Source organism: Martes martes (genome assembly GCF_963455335.1).
Source record: "Martes martes genome assembly, chromosome: 18".
Taxonomy (NCBI): domain Eukaryota; kingdom Metazoa; phylum Chordata; class Mammalia; order Carnivora; family Mustelidae; genus Martes; species Martes martes.
Genome location: NC_137906.1, coordinates 752,986 through 773,052, shown reverse-complemented (window position 1 = coordinate 773,052; position 20,067 = coordinate 752,986). Strand labels below are relative to the sequence as shown.

The 20,067-nt window shown below is 43.4% G+C and overlaps 1 protein-coding gene across 4 annotated transcripts in view; it reads right to left on the bottom strand.

The window, feature by feature from the left end:
- Positions 1-19,661, bottom strand: part of TPST1 (tyrosylprotein sulfotransferase 1) — a 130,059-nt gene extending 110,398 nt beyond the window's left edge. For 2 of the 4 annotated variants that reach the window (XM_080831015.1, XM_080831011.1), the window contains exon 1: positions 18,903-19,661. The gene's annotated coding sequence lies outside the window, so the exon portion shown is untranslated. Of the gene's footprint in view, positions 1-17,561; positions 17,756-18,902 lie in introns of those variants that run through there. The other 2 variants (XM_080831014.1, XM_080831013.1) reach the window with 1 other exon arrangement.
- Positions 19,662-20,067: the final 406 nt, after the last annotated feature.

Sequence of the window (20,067 nt, the reverse complement as noted above, 5' to 3'; positions counted from 1 at the left end):
AAAAACTGAAGAATGAAAGGTACACAACGGACTGAGAAAAGCTCCGAAGTATCTAGAAGGCATGCACATGCCCAGGAAGGCCCTAATCTATCATCTTTAGCTTGATATTCTATATAAGCCAGAAGTAAAGGCTAAGGCACATTGTAAGCTGGTGGTGCATGAAAGAAGCCACAACACACACACATACACACAGAGACAACCTCTCAGCAAAGGCTGGATGATTACAGGTTTAAGATAGTTAATGAAAACTGTCCAATCATTCACTGACCACTAAGCTCTAACCAAGTAGAGACTTCAGTGCTCACACAGGACAAAGACTACAGAATTTAAAGAATTTATCCCCAAAAGTAATGAAACAAATGACAACAAACAGTGAGAGAGAAAGATGTGATTTCCAGAGTAGCCACATTATATTATTAAAAATGTCCATTTTCAACAAACCACTATGACACACACCTGAAAACCAAGAAAGTATTGTCCATACACAAACGCCAAAAAAAAAATAAAAAAAAAAATCAGTCTGTAAAACTATCTCTGAGGAAGCTCAGATGTTGGACTTACTAGACAAAGACTTTAAATCAGATCATATAAATATGTTCAAGAAACTAAAATAGACCATATCCAAAGAATCAAAGGAAATTATGAGAATAATTTCTCACCAAAGAGAGAATGTAAATAGGAATGAAAACTTATTTAAAGAAGAACCAAGAGGCACTTAGGTGGTATAGTCAGTTAAGCCTCTAACTCTTGGTTTTGGCTCAGTCTTGATCTCAGGGTGGTGAAATTGAGCCCAAAGTCAGGCTCCATGCTTAAGGCTTTCTCTCCCTTGGGGGGCCTGGGTGGCTCAGTTGGTTAAGTGACTGACTCTTGACTTTGGCTCACATCACAACCCCAGGGTTGTGAGATCAAACCCTATGTAGGACTCTGCACTCAGTAAAGAGTCTGCTTCTCTCTTCTCTCCCTCTCACTTTGCCCCTCCCCCAGCTCATGCTCTCTAAAATAAATACATCTTTAAAAAAAAAAAACTTTCTTTCTCGCCCTCTGCCCCTTCCTCCTGTTCTTGTTATCTCTAAAATAAATAAATCTTTTTTAAAAATTTTAAAAAATACATAAGAACCAAACAAATCCTAGAGCTGAAAAGTATAATTGAAATGAAAAATCCACTAAAGAGGCTCAACACCAGACTCAAGATAAAAGAATCACCAAACTTCAAGATAGATCAATTTTCCAGACTAAAGAACAGAAACAAAAAAGAATGAAGAAAAATGAACTTATGGAATATCATCAAGCATATCAAAATACATAAAACAGAAATTTTGGAAGGAGACAGAAGAAAAAAACAAATTTATATAAGTGAGTGGTTGAAATCTTAAGTTCAATGGAAAACAATCTAGACTTCCAGGGAACTACATAAACCTCAAGTAGGATAAGTCAAATAGATGTGCACCTAGACACAATAAAATCAAGCTCAAAAGCCAAAGACAGAGGAATGTGAAGGCACCAGGAGGAAAAATTAATCACATAAAATCCTCAACAAGATTAACAACTGACTTCTCATCAAAAACCACAGAAGCCAGACACAGTGGGAGACAGAGTCACACCTAAAAGGACTGTCCATCAAGAATTCTATAACCGGCAAAACTATCCTTCAAAAATAAAGGAGAAATTAAGAAACTCCAATAAACAAAGCAGAGAATTTATCACTTGGAGAGCTGCTGTACAAGAAACATAGGAAGCTCTTACTGCTAAAATGAAGGCATTAGTAAGTAAATGAAATCCACATGAAAAAAAAAAACAGCATCAAATAAAGATTGCTACACAAATACAAAAGACAATGTAAAAATATTTGAGGGGCCACCTGGGTGGCTTAGTGAGTGCTTCAGTCTGACCCCTGATCTCAGTGTTGTGAGTTCAAACCCCATGCTGGACTCCACACTAGGCACAGAGCCTACTTAAAAAGCAATGTTTGTTTAGAACACTTTTCCTACCTGAATTAAAGACACTTGCATAAAGCAATAATTATAAAACTGCAGTTGATGGGCTTTTAATGTAAAATATGTAATCTGGATGAACTCAAAGGAGAAGAAATGAAAGCAATTCTATTGAAGCAAAGTTCTGCATACAATGCCTCTGAATGACACAATGTACCAGATGGACTTAACAGACATATTCAGAACATTTTATCCTAAAACAGCAGAATACACATTCCTTTTTGTATACATGGAAAATTCTCCAGAATAGATCATATAACATAGGTCACAAAACAGGCCTCAACAAATACAAAACAGACTGAAATCATACCATGAACCTTTTCTGACCACAACGCTATGAAATTAGAAGTCAACCACAAGAAAAAGTCTGGCAAGACCACAAGTCCATGCAGGATAAACAACATGCTAGTAAAACAATGAATGGGTAAACCAAGAAGAAGAAATTAAAAAACAAAAAACAAACACAGAAACAAATGACAATTAAAACACAACAGTCCAAAACCTTTGGGATGCAGCAAAAGCAGTGCTAAGAGGGAAGTATACATCAATACAGGTCTATCTCAAGAAGAAAAATCTCGAATAAACAATATAACCTTACACCTAAAAGAGCTAGAAAAAGAACAAATGAAGGCTAAAACCAGCAAAAGGAATGAAATAATAAAGACTAGAGCAGAAAGAAGTGATGTAGAAACTAAACTCACAAAAGAACAGACTGATGAAACCAGGAGCCTGTTGTTTAAGAAAAAATCAATAAAATTGATAAACCCTTGGCCAGACGTATTGAAAAGACAACAGAAAGGAACCAAATAAATAAAATCACGAATGGGGACGCCTGGGTGGCTCAGTTGGTTAAGCGGCTGCCTTCGGCTCAGGTCATGATCCTAGCGTCCTGGGATCGAGTCCCGCATCGGGCTCCTTGCTCGGCAGGGAGCCTGCTTCTCCCTCTGCCTCTGCCTGCTACTCTGTCTGCCTGTGCTCACTCGCTCTCTCTCCCCCTCTCTCTCTGACAAATAAATAAATAATATCTTTAAAAAAATAAATAAATAAAATAAAATAAAATCACGAATGAAAGAGATTACAACCAATATAACAGAAATCCAAACAACTGTATAAGAATATTATAAAAATTACACACTAATGAACTATACAACTTGGAAGAAATTGATAAAATTCTAAAAAACATATAAACTACCAAAACTAAAACAGGAAGAAATAGAAAACTTGAACAGACTGATAATCAGCAAAGAAATTGAATCAGTACTCAAAAAACTCCCAAGAAACAAAAGTCCAGGGCCAAATGGCTTCACAGGGGAATTCTACCAAACATTTAAAGAAGAGTTCATACCTATTCTTCTCAAACTATTCCAAAAAATAGAAAAGAAAGAAAAACTGCCAAATTCAGTCTATGAGGCCAGCATTACTCTGATACCAAAACCAGAAAAAGACTCCACTAAAGAAGATAAGTACAGGCCAATATCCCTGATGAACACAGATGCAAAAATTCTTTTTTTTTTTAAGATATATTTATTTTAGAATGAAAGTGCACATGTGCGTGCAAGAGCAGGGTGGGGACAGAAAGAGAGGGAAAGAATCTCAAGCAGATTCCCCACTGAACACAGAGCCCAACGCAGGGCTCAATCCCACAATCCTGACTGAGATCATGACCTGAGCCAAAATCAAGAGTAAGACACTCAACTGACTAAGCCACCCAGGTGCCCTGATGAAAAAAATATTTTAAAGATTTTTATTTATTTACTTGAGAGAGAGAGAAAGAACAAGTAGGGTGGGGGGGGGCAGAGAGAGAGCAGGAGAGAGAGCAGGGAGGCTGACACAGGGCTTGATCCCAGGGCCCCAGGACCATGACCTGAGCCAAAGGCAGATGCTTAACTGACTGAGCCACCCAGGCACCCCTCAATATAAGAACTTTTTTTTTTTTTAAGATTTTATTTATTTATTTGGAAGAGAGAAAGCAAGAGAGCACAAGCAGGGGAAGCAGCAGAGGGAGAGGGAGAAGCAAGCTCCCACGGAGCAGGGAGCCTGATATAGGGCTCAATCCCAGGACCCTGGGATCATGACCTAAGCCAAATGCAGGCTCTTAACCAAAAGCACCCCCGGATGTAAAATTTCTTAATAAAATACTAGCAAACTGAATCCAATATAACATTAAAAAAATCATTCACCAGATCAAGTGGGATTTATTCCTGAGCTGCCAGCATAGTTCAATATTCACAAATCAATCAATGTGATACATCATATTAATTTTTAAAAAGGGATAAAGAACCATATCAAAATTTCAATAGTTGCAGAAAAAACATCTGACACAGTACAATATCTGTTGATGATCAACACCCTCAACAAAGTAGGTTTAGATGAAACATACCTCAACATAATAAGGGCCATATATGAAAAAACCATAGCTTATATAATCCTCAATGGGGATAAAACAGAGCTTTTTTCAGGAACAAGAGAGGGATGCCCACTCTCACCATTGTTATTTAACATAGTGCTGCCAAGTCCTAGCTTCAGCAATCAGACAATAAAAAGAAATAAAGGGCATCCAAATTGGCTAAAAAGAAGTAAAACTTCCACTATTTGCAGATGACATGATACTCTATACAGAAAACCTGAAAGACTCCACCCAAAAACCACTGAAAAATGAATTCATTAAAGTTGCAGGATATAAAAATCAATGTACAGAAATTTGTTGCATTTCTATACATCAATTATGAAGCAGCAGAAAGAGAAATTAAGGAATCAATCCCATTTGCAATTATACCAAAGACGATAAGATACCCAGGAAAAAACCTAAACAAAGAGGTGAAAAACCTATACTCTGAAAACTGTAAAACACTGATGAAAGAAATTGAAGATGACATCAAGAAGTGGAAAGACATTCCATGCTCACAGATTGGAAGGACAAATACTGTCAAAATGTCTATACTACCCAAAGCAATATAAAGCTTTAAGGCAATATTACCAAAATACCACAAACATTTTTCACAGAACTAGGACAATCCTAAAATTTGCATAGAACCACAAAACCCCTGAATAGTCAAAGCAATCCTGAAAAAGAAAGGCAAACCTGAAGGTATCACAATTTCAGATTTCAGGTTACATTACAAAGCTGTAGTGATCAAAAGAGTATGGTACCGCCACAAAAACAAACACATAAATCAATGGAACAAAATAAAAAATGCAAAAACGAACCCACAACTATATGGTCAATTAATCTTAAACAAAGCAGGAAAGAATACCCAATTAGAAAAAGACAGTCTCCTCAACAAATGGTGATGAGAATACTGGACAGCAACATTTAAAAGACTGAAACTGGGCCACTTGTCTATACCAAACACAAAAATAAATTCAAAATGGATTAAAGACCTAAATACAAGAATTGAAACCACAAAAATCCTAGAGAACACAGGCAGCAACCCTTTTGACATCAGCCATAGCAACATTTTTCTAGATATGTCTCCTGAGGCAAGGGAAACAAAAGCAAAAATAAACTACGGGGACTTCATCAAAATAAAAAGCAAAAATAAACTACGGGGACTTCATCAAAATAAGAAGCTTCTACAAAGTGAAGGAAACAGTCAACAAAACTAAAAGGCAACTTACAGAATGGGAGAAGATACTTGCAAATGACATTTCCAATAAAGGGCTAGTATTCAAAATATACGAAGAATTTATAAAACTCAACACCCAAGAAATGAATAATCCAATTAAAAAATGGGCAGAAGGGGCGCCTGGGTGGCTCAGTGGGTTAAGCCTCTGCCTTCGGCTCAGGTCATGATCTCAGGGTCCTGGGATCGAGCCCCACATCGGGCTCTCTGCTCAACGGGGAGCCTGCTTCTCCCTCTCTCTCTGCCTGCTGCTCTGCCTACTTGTGATTCTATCTCTCTCTCTGTCAAATAAATAAAATAAAATCTTTAAAAAAAAAAATGGGCAGAAGACACGAATAGGCATTTTTCCAAAGGAGACATACAGATGACCAATAGACACAGAAAAAGATGCTCAACGTCACTGATTGTCTGAGAAATACAAATCAAAACTACAATGAGTTATCAACTCACATCTGTTAGAATGACTAAAATAAAAAATACAAGAAACAACAGGTGTTGGGAAGGATGTGGAAAAGAGGGAACCCTCTTGCAATATAGACAGGAATGCAAATTAATACAGCCACTCTGGAAAACAGTATGGAAATTCCTCAAGAAAGATAAAAACAGAACTGCCCTACAATCCAGCAATCATTCTATCAGGTATTTACCCAAAGAACACAAAAATACTATTTTGAAAGGATACATGCACCCCAATGTATATAGCAGCATTATCTATAAGAGCCAAATTATGGAAATAGCCCAAGTGTCCACTGACTGATGAACAGATAAGGAAGATGTGGTGTGTGCACACGCACTACAATATACATACAAAATACGTATAACAGAATATTACTCAGCCATCAAAAAGAATGAATCTTCCATTTGCGATGATGTGGATGGACCTAGAGAGTATTATGTCAAGTGAAGTAAGTCAGAGAAAGACAAATACCATGATTTCATGCATATGTGGAATTTAAGAAATAAACGAGCAAAGAGAAAAAAAAGAGAGAGGGAGACAAAGAAAGAAGGAGACTCTTAACTATAGAAAACAAACTGATGGTTACCCGAGAGGAGGTGGGTGTGGGGATAGGTTGAATAGGTGATGGGAATTAAGGAGTGCACTTGTTGTAATAAGCAAGTGTTGTTATGAAAGTGCTGAATCACTATATTGAACACCTGCAACTAGTATTATGCTGTATATTAACTGGAATCTGAATAAAAACTTTTTAAGAAATCACCCAAATATGTTTCTTACAAGATAAACTTTAGACTCAATGACCAAATGGGCTGAAAGCAGAAAAGGGGAAAAAGATGGACCACACACCATAACAAAAAGACTCTGGAGTAGCTATACTAACATCCTATACAATGCACTTTAAGATAAAAATTGTTTCTAGAGACAAAGGGCACTATATAATTATAAGAACTGAAATCCATTAAGAAGATACAAAAATTACAAATACATATGCATCTAACAAGAACTTCCAAACACAAGAGGCAAAAATTGACAGTTGATGGGGCACCTGGGTGGCTCAGTGGGTTAAAGCCTCTGCCTTTGGCTCGGGTCATGATCCCGGGATCCTGGGACTGAGCCCCATATAGGGCTCTCTGCTCAGCAGGGAGCCTGCTTCCCCCTCTCTCTCTCTGCCTGCCTCTCTGCCTACTTATGATCTCTGTCTGTCAAAAAATAAATAAAATCTTTTTTTAAAAAATTGACAGTTGAAGACAAATAGGTAATTCTACAACAATATTTGGAGAATTTATTATTCTTTCTTTTTTTTTAAAGATTTTATTTATTTATTTGACAGAGATCACAAGTAGGCAGAGAGGCAGGCAGAGAGAGACAGAGGGAGAGGAGGAAGCAGGCTCCCCGCTGAGCAGAGAGCCCGATGCGGGTCTTGATCCCAGGACCCTGAGATCATGACCTGAGCTGAAGTCAGAGGCTTAACCCACTGAGCCACCAAGGCGCCCCTTATTCTATTTTTGATATCAGATAAAACAACCAGAGAAAAGATGATCAAGGAAAGAGACTTGAGCAATATTACAAGCCAACTAGACTTAGTAAACATCTATAAAACAGTCTAGGAATCACATCATTTTCACATGCACATAGAACATTCCCTACGATAGGCCATAAACAAATCTCAGTAAATGTAAAGGGCTGAAATCATACCAAGTATATTCTCCAATCACAATAGAATAAAATTAGAAAACAGGATCAGTTAAGATATTTGAGAAATTTGCAAATATGTGAAAAATTATAGAACATTCTCCTAAATAAGCAATGAGCCACAGAAGAAATACCAAGGGAAGTTAAGAAATACTTGCAGATAAAAACACAAAAGTTATGGGATATAGCAAAAGCAGCAAGAGCTACGTCATAAGGGAAATTTATAGTGTAAATACCTATAAAAAAGAAAATCTCAAATCAATCTGTTGTACACCTTAAATTTACACAATGTTACACGTAAGCAATATGAAAACTTAAAAAATAAAATTTAAAAAGTTTAAAACTTAAAAAAAAAAGTTTAAAATTTTACAAGTTAAAAAGACCTCAAATCAACAATCTAACTGTTCGCTTTAAGAAACCAGAAAAAAGGGGCACCTGGGTGGCTTAAGTGTCAGACTCTTGATTACAGCTCAGGTCATGATCTCAGGGTCATAAAATGGAGCTGCTCATCAGGCTGCAAATTCAACAGGGAGTCTGCTTGAGATTCTCTCCCTTCCCTTTTGTCCCTCCCCCTGCTACAAGCACGTGTTCTCTCGTGCACTCTCTCTCTCTAAAAAATACATAAATAAACTAAAACAAAAACAAAAACAAAAAACAGAAAAAGAGTAAACTGGACCCAAAGCCAGCGGACAGAAGGAATGAATTAGATTACAGTGAAATAAACACAATAGAGAGAAAAGAATAAAGAAATTCAACAAAATAAAAAGTTGGTTCTTCGAAAAGATCAACAGAATTAACAATCTTATTTAGATTTAACAAGAACAAAAAAGATAAGACTCAAATTACTAAAATCAGTAATTATTAACAACCTTATATAAATAAAATTATAATGAATTATAGGGAATACTATAAACAATTGTAAGCAAATAAATTATATAACAAGATAAAGTGGACAAATTCCTGGAAGACACAAAGTACTAAAATCCATTCACAAAGAAATGCTCTGAATAAAGCCATAACAAGTAAAGAAAAGTCTAAGATCAAATGGCTTCACTAGTGGATTCTACCAAACCTTAAGAATGAACAACAATCCTAAACAAATTCTTCCAAAATGCAGAAGAGATGGGAACACTTCCCAATTTATTCTCTGAGGCCAGTTTTCCCTGACTCCAAAACCAGACAAAGACACTGCAAGAAAACTACAAACATATATTTATTTATATAAATGCAAAAATCATGAGAAAATGCCAGCAAACCAAATCCAGAAACATACATAAAGGATGACCATACATAAACCATGACCAAGGGTGGATTGTCCCAAGCATGTAAGATTGTTTCAACATATGAAAGTCAACGAATGTCATACACCATATTAATCAATGACAAAAAGCACACAATCTCTCAATAGGCACTGAAAAAGCACTTGACAAAATCCAACATTCGTTCATGATAAACACAAGGAATAAGTCAGAAATAGAGAAGAACATCATCAACATGAAAAAGGACGTCTAAGATAACTCACAGCTAACTTCACACTTAATGATAACCCTGTAAGATCAACAAGACTGGATGGATGTCTGCTCTCACCATTTCTATTCAATATTGTACAAGAGGTTCTAGCCAACGCAATTAGGCAAGAAAAATTAAAAGGTATCCAGATTGGAAGGAAAAAGTGAGACTGTTTCTCATCAGAGATGATATATCAAGTACACATAAAATCCTTAATAACGCATTAAAAAACTATCAGAACTGTTAAACGAGTTAGGGATGTTTGCAAGATATAAGACTAATATATAGGATTCGACTGTATTTCTATATTTAACAATAACAATCCAAAAATGGAATTAAGAAGACAATTCCACTTATAATAGCATCAAAAGAATAAAAGATTAAGAAACAAGTTTTACCAAAAGTTATACAAGTTTTATACATGGAAAACTAGAAGACATTACTGAAAGAAATTTAAGAAGATCTAAATAAGGGCACCTGGCGGGCTCAGTCTTTACACGTCTGCTTCAGCTCAGGTCATGATCCTAGGGTCCTGGGATGGAGCCCCACATCAGGCTGCCTGCTCAACGGGAAGCCTGCTTCTTCCTCTAGCACTCCCCCTGCTTGTGTTCCCACTCTGTCTCTTTCTCTGCCAAATAAATAAATAAAATCTTTTAAAAAATAGTTTTTTCAACACATGGTGCTGAGATAACTGAATCTCTAAAGCAAAAACATGAAGTTAGACCACTATCTCACACTACATACAAAATTCACAAATAAGATCAAAAACCTAAATGTAAGAGCTGAAACTCTAATGCTCTTGGAAGAAAACATAAGATTAAGTCTTCATGACCCTGAATCAGGCAATGGTCTGTGGCAATAAATATGGAGGCAATAAATATGAAGCCTAAAGGGCTCATAAAGGGGGTGCCTGACTGGCTCAGCTTGTGGAACATGTGACTTTTGGGGTTGTGAATTCAAGCCCCATGTCAGGCATGGAGCATACTGAAAACAACAACAACAAAAATGAAACCTAAAGCACAAGCAACAAAAGAAAAAAATTAATAAATTGAAATTCACAGAAATTAAAAACCTTTGTGCTTGAAAGGACACCATCAAGAAAGTGAAATGACACTCATAGAATGGGACATTTGTATTTGCAAATTATATAGCTGATTAAGTATCCAGACTATATAAAGATAAAAAGACTACTTAATTTTAAAATAGTCAAAGGGACAGAGATTTCTCTCAATACATACACACAGCCAAAAAGCACATGAAAATATGCTTAACATTATTATCTACCAGCGAAATGCAATCAAAACCACAAAATATTACTTCATCCCATTAGGATGGCTAGAATCAAAGGGTCAGATAACAATAAGTGTTAGCGAGGATGCTAAGTAATTGCAGCCTTCATAAATTGCTGGCAGAAATATGAAATGGGGCAACCACTTTGGAAAACAATCTGGCAATTCCTCTAAATGTCAGATTTAGTGTTCTAGAATTACCATATGACTAGCAATTCATGTCCACACAAAAACTTCAACTCAAATGTTCAAAGCAGCATTATTCATAATAGCCAAAAAGTAGAAACAATCTAAACACCCATCAACTGATTAACGGATAAGACAAAAGCATTATGTCTGGGCGTCTGGGTGGCGCAGTTGGTTCAGCGTCTGCCTTTCGCTCAGGTCATGATCCTAGGGGTCTTGGTATCAAAACCTGCCCCGGATTCCCTGTTCCTCAGTGAGCCTGCTTCTCCTTCTGCCTCTGCCTCTCTTTCAGTCTGACTCTCATGAATAAATAAATTTTTAAAAATCTTTTTTAAAAAGCATTATGTCTATAAAACAGTATTAAAATAATACAATAATATAGAATAGTATTATTATTAAAATATCATTCAGCAATACAAAAAACCAAAATGCTGGTACATTCAACAACATGGAAGAACACTGGAAACATTATGCTAAGTGAAAGAAACCAGTAACCAGTAACATGAAATGTCTAGAACAGACAAATCTACGGGACAGAAAACAGATCAGTAGTTGCCCAGAGATAAAGTGGGACAGCTGGGAGTGACAGGTAAGGAGTGTGCAGTTTCTTTGTGGGGTAACGAAAATGTTCTAAAATTGATTGTAATGATGCATGCATAACTCTGTAACTACACTAAAAAATTCCATACCTAAAATGGACACATGTATGGTATGTGACTTATAACTCAATAAAGCTGTTACCAAAAAAAAGGGAGGCTGGGACCTACACACTAAACCTCTTGGGGTGACTGCTTACTATAACCAAAGATTTAAATAGGATCCACAGTCTCCAAACAAAGTATCAAATATGTCTAGGAAAAAATCAGAAGTCAATTATCATACCAAGAACCAAGAACAAAAAAGACAATTAACATATACAAATACCACACATGAATCAAATGTCAGAATTACCTGACAAGGATTTTTAAAGCAGCCATTATGCTTTAATAAGCAATGATAAACTACTGAAACAAACAACAAAATAAAGTTTACAAGAAATAACAGATACAGAAAAGAACCAAATGGAAATTACAGAACTGAAAAATAACCACAACAAAAAGTCAATAGATGGGCTCCATCACAGACTGAATACAAGAAAAAACAAGTGAAGTTGAAACTGGAAGTAGAACAACAGGAATTACCCAACCTAAGTGCTGCTGAAAAATTATTCTAAAAAGAAAAAAAAAAGAAAGAAAAAAAGAGAAAATTTATCCTTAAAATGGCTGAAACATCCAAATGGCAAAAGACATAAACTTACAGTTCTGAAAGCTAAAAGAGGGGTGCCTGGCTGGCTCACTCAGTACAGCATGGAACGAACTCTTGACCTCACAGTTTTGGGTTCAAGCCCCACATTAGGCATGGAGCCTACTTAAAAAAAAATAAATAATTAAAAATAAAAGTTAAGGGGCGCCTGGGTGGCTCAGTGGGTTAAGCCGCTGCCTTCGGCTCGGGTCATGATCTCCGGGTCCTGGGATCGAGTCCCCCATGGGGCTCTCTGCTTGGCGGGGAGGCTGCTTCCCCCTCTCTCTCTCTGCCTGCATCTCTGCCTACTTGTGATCTCTGTCAAATAAATAAATAAAATCTTTAAAAAAAATAAAAAATAAAACATAAAACTTAAGAACTCGAAATAGGATAAGCCCAAACAAATCCATGCCAAGACATATCATTATTAAACTTCTGAAAGCTAAAGACAAAGAAAAAGCCTTTAAAGCAGCCAGGGAGAAGGATGCCTGGTGGCTCAGTCAATGTCTGCCTTTGGCTCAGTTCATGAACCCAGGGTCCCCAATCAGATGAGTCCTGAGTCCAGCATCCAACTCCAACTCCCAACTCCAGCTCAGCAGGGAGCCTGCTTCTCCCACTGCCTGCCTCTCCCCTTGGTTGTGCGAGCACGCACTCTCTCTCTCTCTCTGAGACAAATAAAATATTTTAAAAATAAATGAAATAAAGCAGCCAGGGAGACAGGATACATCACATACAGGGAAACACAAATTCCACTCATAGAGGATTCCTCACCTAAAATCATGGAGGTCTGAAAAAGGCAGCACAACATTTTCAAATGTTAAAAAGTAAGGAACTGGGTGCCTGGGTGGCTCAGTTGTTTAAGCGACTGCCTTTGGCTCAGGTCATGATCCCAGGGTCCTGGGATCGAGTCCCGCATCAGGCTCCCTGCTCACTTGGGAGCCTGCTTCTCCCTGTTGCTCTGCCTACCTGTGCTCTCTCTCCCCCTGTCAAATAAATAAATAAAATCTTTAAAAAATAAAAATAAAAAGTAAGGAACCATCAACCACAAATTCTATAAAGAAAAACTGACAAAAATATTAAGAAAACTAAAGAGCACAAGAAGACAAGTCTATAGTTTATATCTTAGTTCTAACTTATTACAAAGTATATGGTACCGTTATATGAGCAATTATAGGTTCTTCTTATAACAGTAATTAAATATCTGGGAATTACAAATTTCCCCCTCATCAACACCACACCAATGAGATTCATATATGTAGATGGCTTAATGCACATTCCCTACTTTCTTAATTCTCTTAAAAAGTAGTAGTTCTGCCAATGTTCAAGATCTTTTATCAATCTGACAGGTTTTTTTCTACTTGAAAATTCCAAAGCTTGTAAGTCTAAAATCAGAACTATTTGTTTAAAAAAGATGGAAGATACATATGTCTCAACCATCCATAAAGTCAACTTTAAATAGCATCTACTGAAGACGAGGTCTGAATGAACTTCTATAACAGCTTAGCCATGTTAAAAGCCAAATCATAAGAGCAAATATTATTTATCTTAATCCAATCTAATTTATTACAAGTGTGTGTTTTTTTAAACAAGAATGACTATCCAAGTATGACTAGTGACCTGTTAATCAGCCAAGAAACAGATGGTCATCTTGCAAAACTGTGAATTCAAGATCTGTTCTACATTATTTACCAACTGATTCATTCAACTAATTTTTACCAAGTTTTTAAAATATACTAAGTACTGTACAAGGCAGTGACAAAAAAATAAGGTATTATAATATTGTGATGCAAGAATTATCATAGAATAGAAACTAGGTCTTCATCCCTGGCTCCCAACCCAGAGCTCCTAAAACCCTTGGAATTTCTTGACGGGTGAGAGGATCATCTTTTGCTATTCGTAATATGCCCCTTTCAACCCCTTCTTGGAGGGTGGAGACTGGATGCCAGAAGAACCAATCCCTGACCTCAGGATAGAGGAAAAGGGCTGCGGATTGAGTTTATCACCATCAACCAATGATTATGCCTACACAATGAAGCCTCCATAAAAACCCTAACTGAAGGGATTCAGAGAGCTTCTGGGTTGGTGAACACATGGGGATGCCAGGAGGATGGTTCCCCCAGGGAAAGCAAGGAAGCTCGGGGAAGCTCCATGCCCCTTCCCACATACTCTGCCCTAGGCATGTCTTCCATTTGCTGCTCCAGAGTTATACCCTTTATAATAAGCAGGTAATGGTTAAGTAAAGAGCTTTCCGGAGTTCTGTGAGTCATTACAGCAAATTATTGACCTGAGGAGCAGGTTGTGGAAAGCCCCAATTTATAGTCAGTTGGTCAAAAGTACAGGTCAGAACACGGGACTTGCAACTGGCATAGCAGTGGGGTCTGGAGGAGGTGGGTGGGGCTAAGTTCTTCATCTGTGGGGTCTGCACTTACTCCAGATAGGTGGTGTCATAATTGGGTTAAACTGTAGGACACCCAATAGATGTCTGGACAGTTGGAGAACTGTAAGGGGAAAGCCCACATGTTTGCTGTCAGAAGGGTCCTGAGCAGTGCAGAAGAAATAGCATACGTGGTCCCAGACCTCAAGGCGTTCCTAGTCGTGACAAAAATTGGCCCTTGAAAAATAATTTAAACAAAATGGTATGTACTTTAACAGGTACACGTACCAAGTACCAGGAAAGTAAGCAACTAACCATGCCAACAAGACAACATTTATCCTAATTTTTAATGAGTTAAATACCATAATTCCTCAGAGTTCTATCAGTCCCTCCTCAAGCTCTCAGCCCAGTTCTCAGCCCTAGCTGCATTTTACCAATACACAGGGAGCATGTTTTTAATTTTCTTATTTTTTTAAAGATTTATTTGAGAGAGAGAAGGAGAGAGAGAACGAGTGGAGGGGGAGGAGAGGAGGCAACTCCCCAGGAGCCCAAAATGGGGCTCGATCCCAGGACCCCAAGATCATGATGGGAGCTGGAGACAGACACTTAACTGAGTCACCCAGGTGCCCAAGGAAACATTTTTTAAATGACAAGATCTGGCACCACACCAAACCAACTGAATCAGTCTGTGTGGAAGCCTTCATCCCCTCACCCTTAACCTTCAAAGGCTCCCTAAGGTGGTTTTAAAGTAGTGCCTGGGTAAATGAAGGAAGGACGCACGGAGGGAAGGAGAGAAGGAAGGGAGGGAGGGAGGGGTGGATGCTGGGGTTGGATATGACCATCTCTGCTCAGGAAAAACTTAACCCAGGCCTCAACCAATCTTCTGGCGGAGAAAGAAAAAGATTTCAGGTAGAAAGAATATGAGCAATGACAGACTTACTGTAAGGAGAGAAGATTCTACGGTTCCTAGGGTGAAGGCCTAAAATAGGACAAGGAGTGTTTATACGTACTTGAGGGGGCTATATGAGTAGAGGGAAGGGAAAGAAAAAGCTAACCAAGTTTGGAGTACTCGGTATCCAAGTCTGGTTGTCCAAAAGATACATGAAAATAAAGAACACTTGAAACTAAAAAAAAATGGGAACCATACACATCTTAGAAAACCCTAAATATACAGGTACTATTTGAAGCCCTGGGAGGAAGTATAATGACACAAGGGAATTAGAAAACAGAAAAACGAACAAAAACTGCAACTCTAAGGAAGACCACATTTTCTGAGAAAATAAAAGAGGGAAGCATCAAGAGAAGGTTTTTGTTTTTGTTTCGGAAGATGGAAACCTGACCATGTACACAGAATGAGAAAAAATGAGGGCAGAGAGGAGAGCAAAGATGTCAGCGAGGACAGCTCTTCTTCTGATAACGGGAAAGGAGATCCGACAGGCACAGGCGCACAGCGAAATGACAGACCCTTACCCGTTCAGGGCTAAAGGCCACCTATTTCTTCCGTGAATTTTCTGCTTATTGTGAAAAAAGCAATGAAGAAACATCAAGAGTAGGAAAAGAGTAGGAAAAGAGAGGAGAGTGATAAAAGTCTGTAAAAAGCCATTCAGGTTTTAGGGCCTAAGGACGTCCCAGGAGGCGAATCAAAGGGCCTCGCGCCGGTGTGAGGAAAGGCCGAGTCCAGACGCGGACGGCGCGGGCGTGACACGACCTGCTGCGGTCCGCTCCGGAGACCGACCCCGGGAGAAAAGGCGGCTGTTGGAGTCACCCTGGCTTGCAGACCGCTAAGCCGACGTGGCAAGCGCGGGTTCACGCCGGTAACACCGCTCTCATCACTGTGAAAAGTCCATTTATTTCACTTTTTTTAAAAAAGGCAGCCACTTGCCCGCCAGAACGTTGGGGAAAGGCGGGGGAAGGGCTCTCCCGCTCTCGCCGAACTTGCTGGAACTCTCACTCCCCAGCGTTCGTGATCCCTCCGGAGCCGATTCCCAGAACTCCACACCGGGTCCCGCAGGCTCCTCAGGGAGGAAAACTCCCGGCGGGAGCGGCCCCCGCGCGGACGTGAACGAGGGAAGCGCTTCGCACACACAGTGTCACTGCGAGAGAACGCGGCGGGGGGCGGGGGGTAATCACACCGCGAAGCTCCCTAGGAATCCTCTACAAAGCCAATGAGCATAAAACAGTATTTGACGCCCCCCCCCCCAAAAAAGCTAAACTCAGGGTTTTCTGTGAACGAATTCACTGAGTAAAAACTGGCCATTTAATCCGTCTGCCCCACTCGGGAGCGCGACAGCGTGCCCGGCCGGCTCCCCGCGCTCTCCCGACGGCGGGTCGGACCCCTCCGGGACCGGCCCCCTCGCGGCCCCATCCCGAGCGCGGAGACCGGGGAGGAGGGGCAGGCGACCGCCACAGGCACCCCGCGCCGCGGGCCTACTGTGTGCCGGGCCCTGCGCCGGCCGCCTCGCCGCGGTCCGCGCGCCTCGCGGAAAGACCGCAGATCGGGCCCCGGGGCGCGTCGGGGCGTCCGAAGGTTGCGCGTAAAGGGAAGAAGCGCCTGCCGACCGCGAGCGGGGAAGAGACGCGCTGGGTCAGGAAGGCAGCGGGGAGCGAGAGGGCAAAACCCCGGGACGGGGGGGCGGGGGCGACGAAGGGTGCGGAGGATGCGGCTCCGAGGGCAGGGATGCGGGCCATTCTGCGGAGAAGCCCAGGTGCAGCGCGGGCAGCCGTCCGGTCCGACCCCCACGGGATGGGCCGGGAGGGCGGGGGTCCCGGCCCCGGAAGGCGCCCCGAAGGGCTGCAGGCAGGGGCTGGGGACCCCGGCCGGCGCCGCGGAAGGGGAGCGGCCGGAGCGGGGAGCGGAAGGAGGGGAGGGGCGGGGATGAGCGGGGAGGGGGCTCGCGCGCGGCGGCCAGGCGGAGGCCGGGAAACGCAGGCGCGCGGGAAGGGGAGCGGCCGTGGGCGCACAGCCGGCCGGGGCGAGGGGCGCCGCGCTCGGGGGCGGGGCTGCACAGCGGCCCCGGGGCGGACGAGGGGACGTGCGCGCAGCAGGGCACGCGGGGCCCAGGGACGCCAGGACGGAGTCGGCCGGGCCCGGAGCCAGGTGGGCGGCGGGGCCGCGGCGGCGCTCCCAGCCCGGTCACGGCCAGCGCGGAGCCCCCTTACCTGGGACGAGTGAGGAGCCGCCGCGCCGCCTCCGCAGCATCCTGCGCTCAGCCGCTGCTCCCAGAGCCCTGGGCGGGGGCCATCTCGCCCGCCCCGGGAGCCCGCCCTCACCGCCAGGCGCCAGCGGCAGCCAGCCCGGCCCGGCCCCGCGGAGCAGCGCCGCCGCGACCCGCGCCCGCGGCCGCCTCAGCAGCGACTCCCGCCGTCGCCGCCTCAGCGCCGGCCGCCAGCCTCGCGGGCGGGCCCGGGATCACACGGACGCAGCGATTGGTTGCTGCCCGCCCGGCGCGGCCGATGAGTCGGCTCCTCTGATTGGTGGTTCTCGGTAGCTGCCGCCCGCGGGAGGTGGCGTTCGGCACAGCGCCGGGTCCGATGCGCGTTAAGAGGCGGGAGGGGTCTGACGTCCCTGTCGGGGGCGTGCCTGCGTCCCTGCGCGTGCGCGCTCCCCGCGAGGCCCGGGAGCCGCCGCCGGCCGGGAGTGCGCGTTGCCCTAGCGACGGCGCGTCTGCCTTCGGGGGCTGGGAGCGGGGCTGGGGGCGCGGCCCACGGCGCCCAGGCCCGCGCGGGCAGCGCTCATCCGGGAAAGCCGGGTGCGCTCCGGGAAAAGGAGCTCCTCCAGGGAGCGTGGCTTCGAGGACCACCTCTCCGGCCGCGGCCGGCCGAGCCTCGCTCTCCGGAGGGAGCTCGGAGCCCACAGCAGTCACGCAGCGCTGCGTCCCGCACGGACGAGGCGAGCGACCGCCGACCCCGCCGCAGGGCCGGGGCCGATGCCTGAAGGAAGAAGTGACACGGGGATGCGAGAAAGGGGGGGACGCTGGGAGGGACGGCTGAGAGCGCCTGTTGCCGAGCCCCTCCCACCGGCGTGGCCGCGGCGGGCCTGGCGCTGCGGGGCGCGGCGGCCTGCGAGGGGCTTCGGTGAGGGGCGCGCCCGCGCCGGCGCTGGAGTCGCGCTGAGGCGGCAGGGCCTCGTCCGGCCCCGGGGCCACCTCGGACGCGACGTTCGTCGGCGGAACCTTCAGCTCCTGTCGGGGGCAGCGGGTTAGTTTCAGCGGCGTCTCCCGTCAACCTTCCGCGGGCGGAGACGGCCCAGCAGCCACGTGTCAGCAAGTGGGAGGTCGGCAGCGGCGATCCTGAGTGTTTCTCTGGAAGATTTTACTTATTTACCTGACAGAGACCACAGGGAGGCGGGGGGGGGGAGCAGGCTCCCCGCCGAGCAGAGAGCCCGACGCGGGGCTCGATCCCAGGACCCTGCGACCATGACCTGAGCCGAAGGCAGAGGCTCGACCCACTGAGCCACCAGGCGCCCCGCCAGTCCCGATTATTTTAAAGCAAACGATGTACCCTTGTGGCTTTTGCCTTTGTAAGCCTGGGCTTCTGCGCCCTTGAAATCCAGAGCGCGCTTTCCCCGTCCGTGGACTCCATGTGCCCCTCCGGGGAGAGCCTCGTTGCGTCAGCTCCGCTCCTCGGCGGACACAGCACGGACGGCAGGAGCTCGGGCGCCGGAATCGAACCCCTGAATGTCAAGGAGGCACATTTCCTGTCAGCCGCACCGGGCGGTTCTGTCGCCGGCGGAGTGAGGCCGGCAGCGTCCGAGTGAGCCCCGCCCAGGAGCTTTCCCCGAACGCCCACGGCGGCCTCGGCGACAGCCAGTGGCGCGAGAACGACCTCGATGCCCGTCAGCGGTTTACACAACTCGGTAGATCCGCAGGATGAACTATTAGTCGTCCGTGAAAGGGAATGAGGCTCCGACGCACGCTACAGGGTGGACTGGAACACTGAGAATACTCCACTAAGTCGAAGAAAATAGTCGCAAAAGACCCTGTACTGTGTGAGCCCATTCATGTAAAATGTTCGAAATAAGCAAATCCATAGAGACAGCAAGTAGACTAGTAACTGCCTCGGGCTGAGGGGATCGCGGAAAATGGGAAGTGACTGCTAATGCATCTGGGGTTTCCTTTGGGGGGATTGATGAAAATGTCCTAAAATTGATTGTGTGATGGTTACACAATTTTGTGCCTATATTAAAAACCATTGGATTGTGTACTTTAAATAAGGGAATTGTATGGCATATGAGTTATATCTCAATAAAGCTGTTACTGTTTTTTTAAGATTTTACTTTTAAGTAATCTCTACACCAGCATGGGTTCGAACTCCCGACCCGGAGATCCAGAGTCACATGCTCTACCCAATGAGCCAGCCAGGTGCCCCAAAATATTTTTATCTTTAAAAAAAAAAAATGAGATAACAACCCCCTGAAAGCCCCTGGCTCTGGTGCCTCTCTAAGAACAAGAGATCAGTATATCTAACTTTGTTTTTCCTTTATTCAGTTAGCAAAACCTTGTAAGCAATATGATCTGAGAAAATTTAAACAAATACCCAGCGTGATAAATTTCTTTGGAATGTCTAAATCGAATGAAGAAGATGGTCTGATTTGTCCCAAGCTGCTTTGGGGCAGAAGAAATGGACCACTAGGATCACAAAGCTCATCAAAAGAAAATGAGCAAGA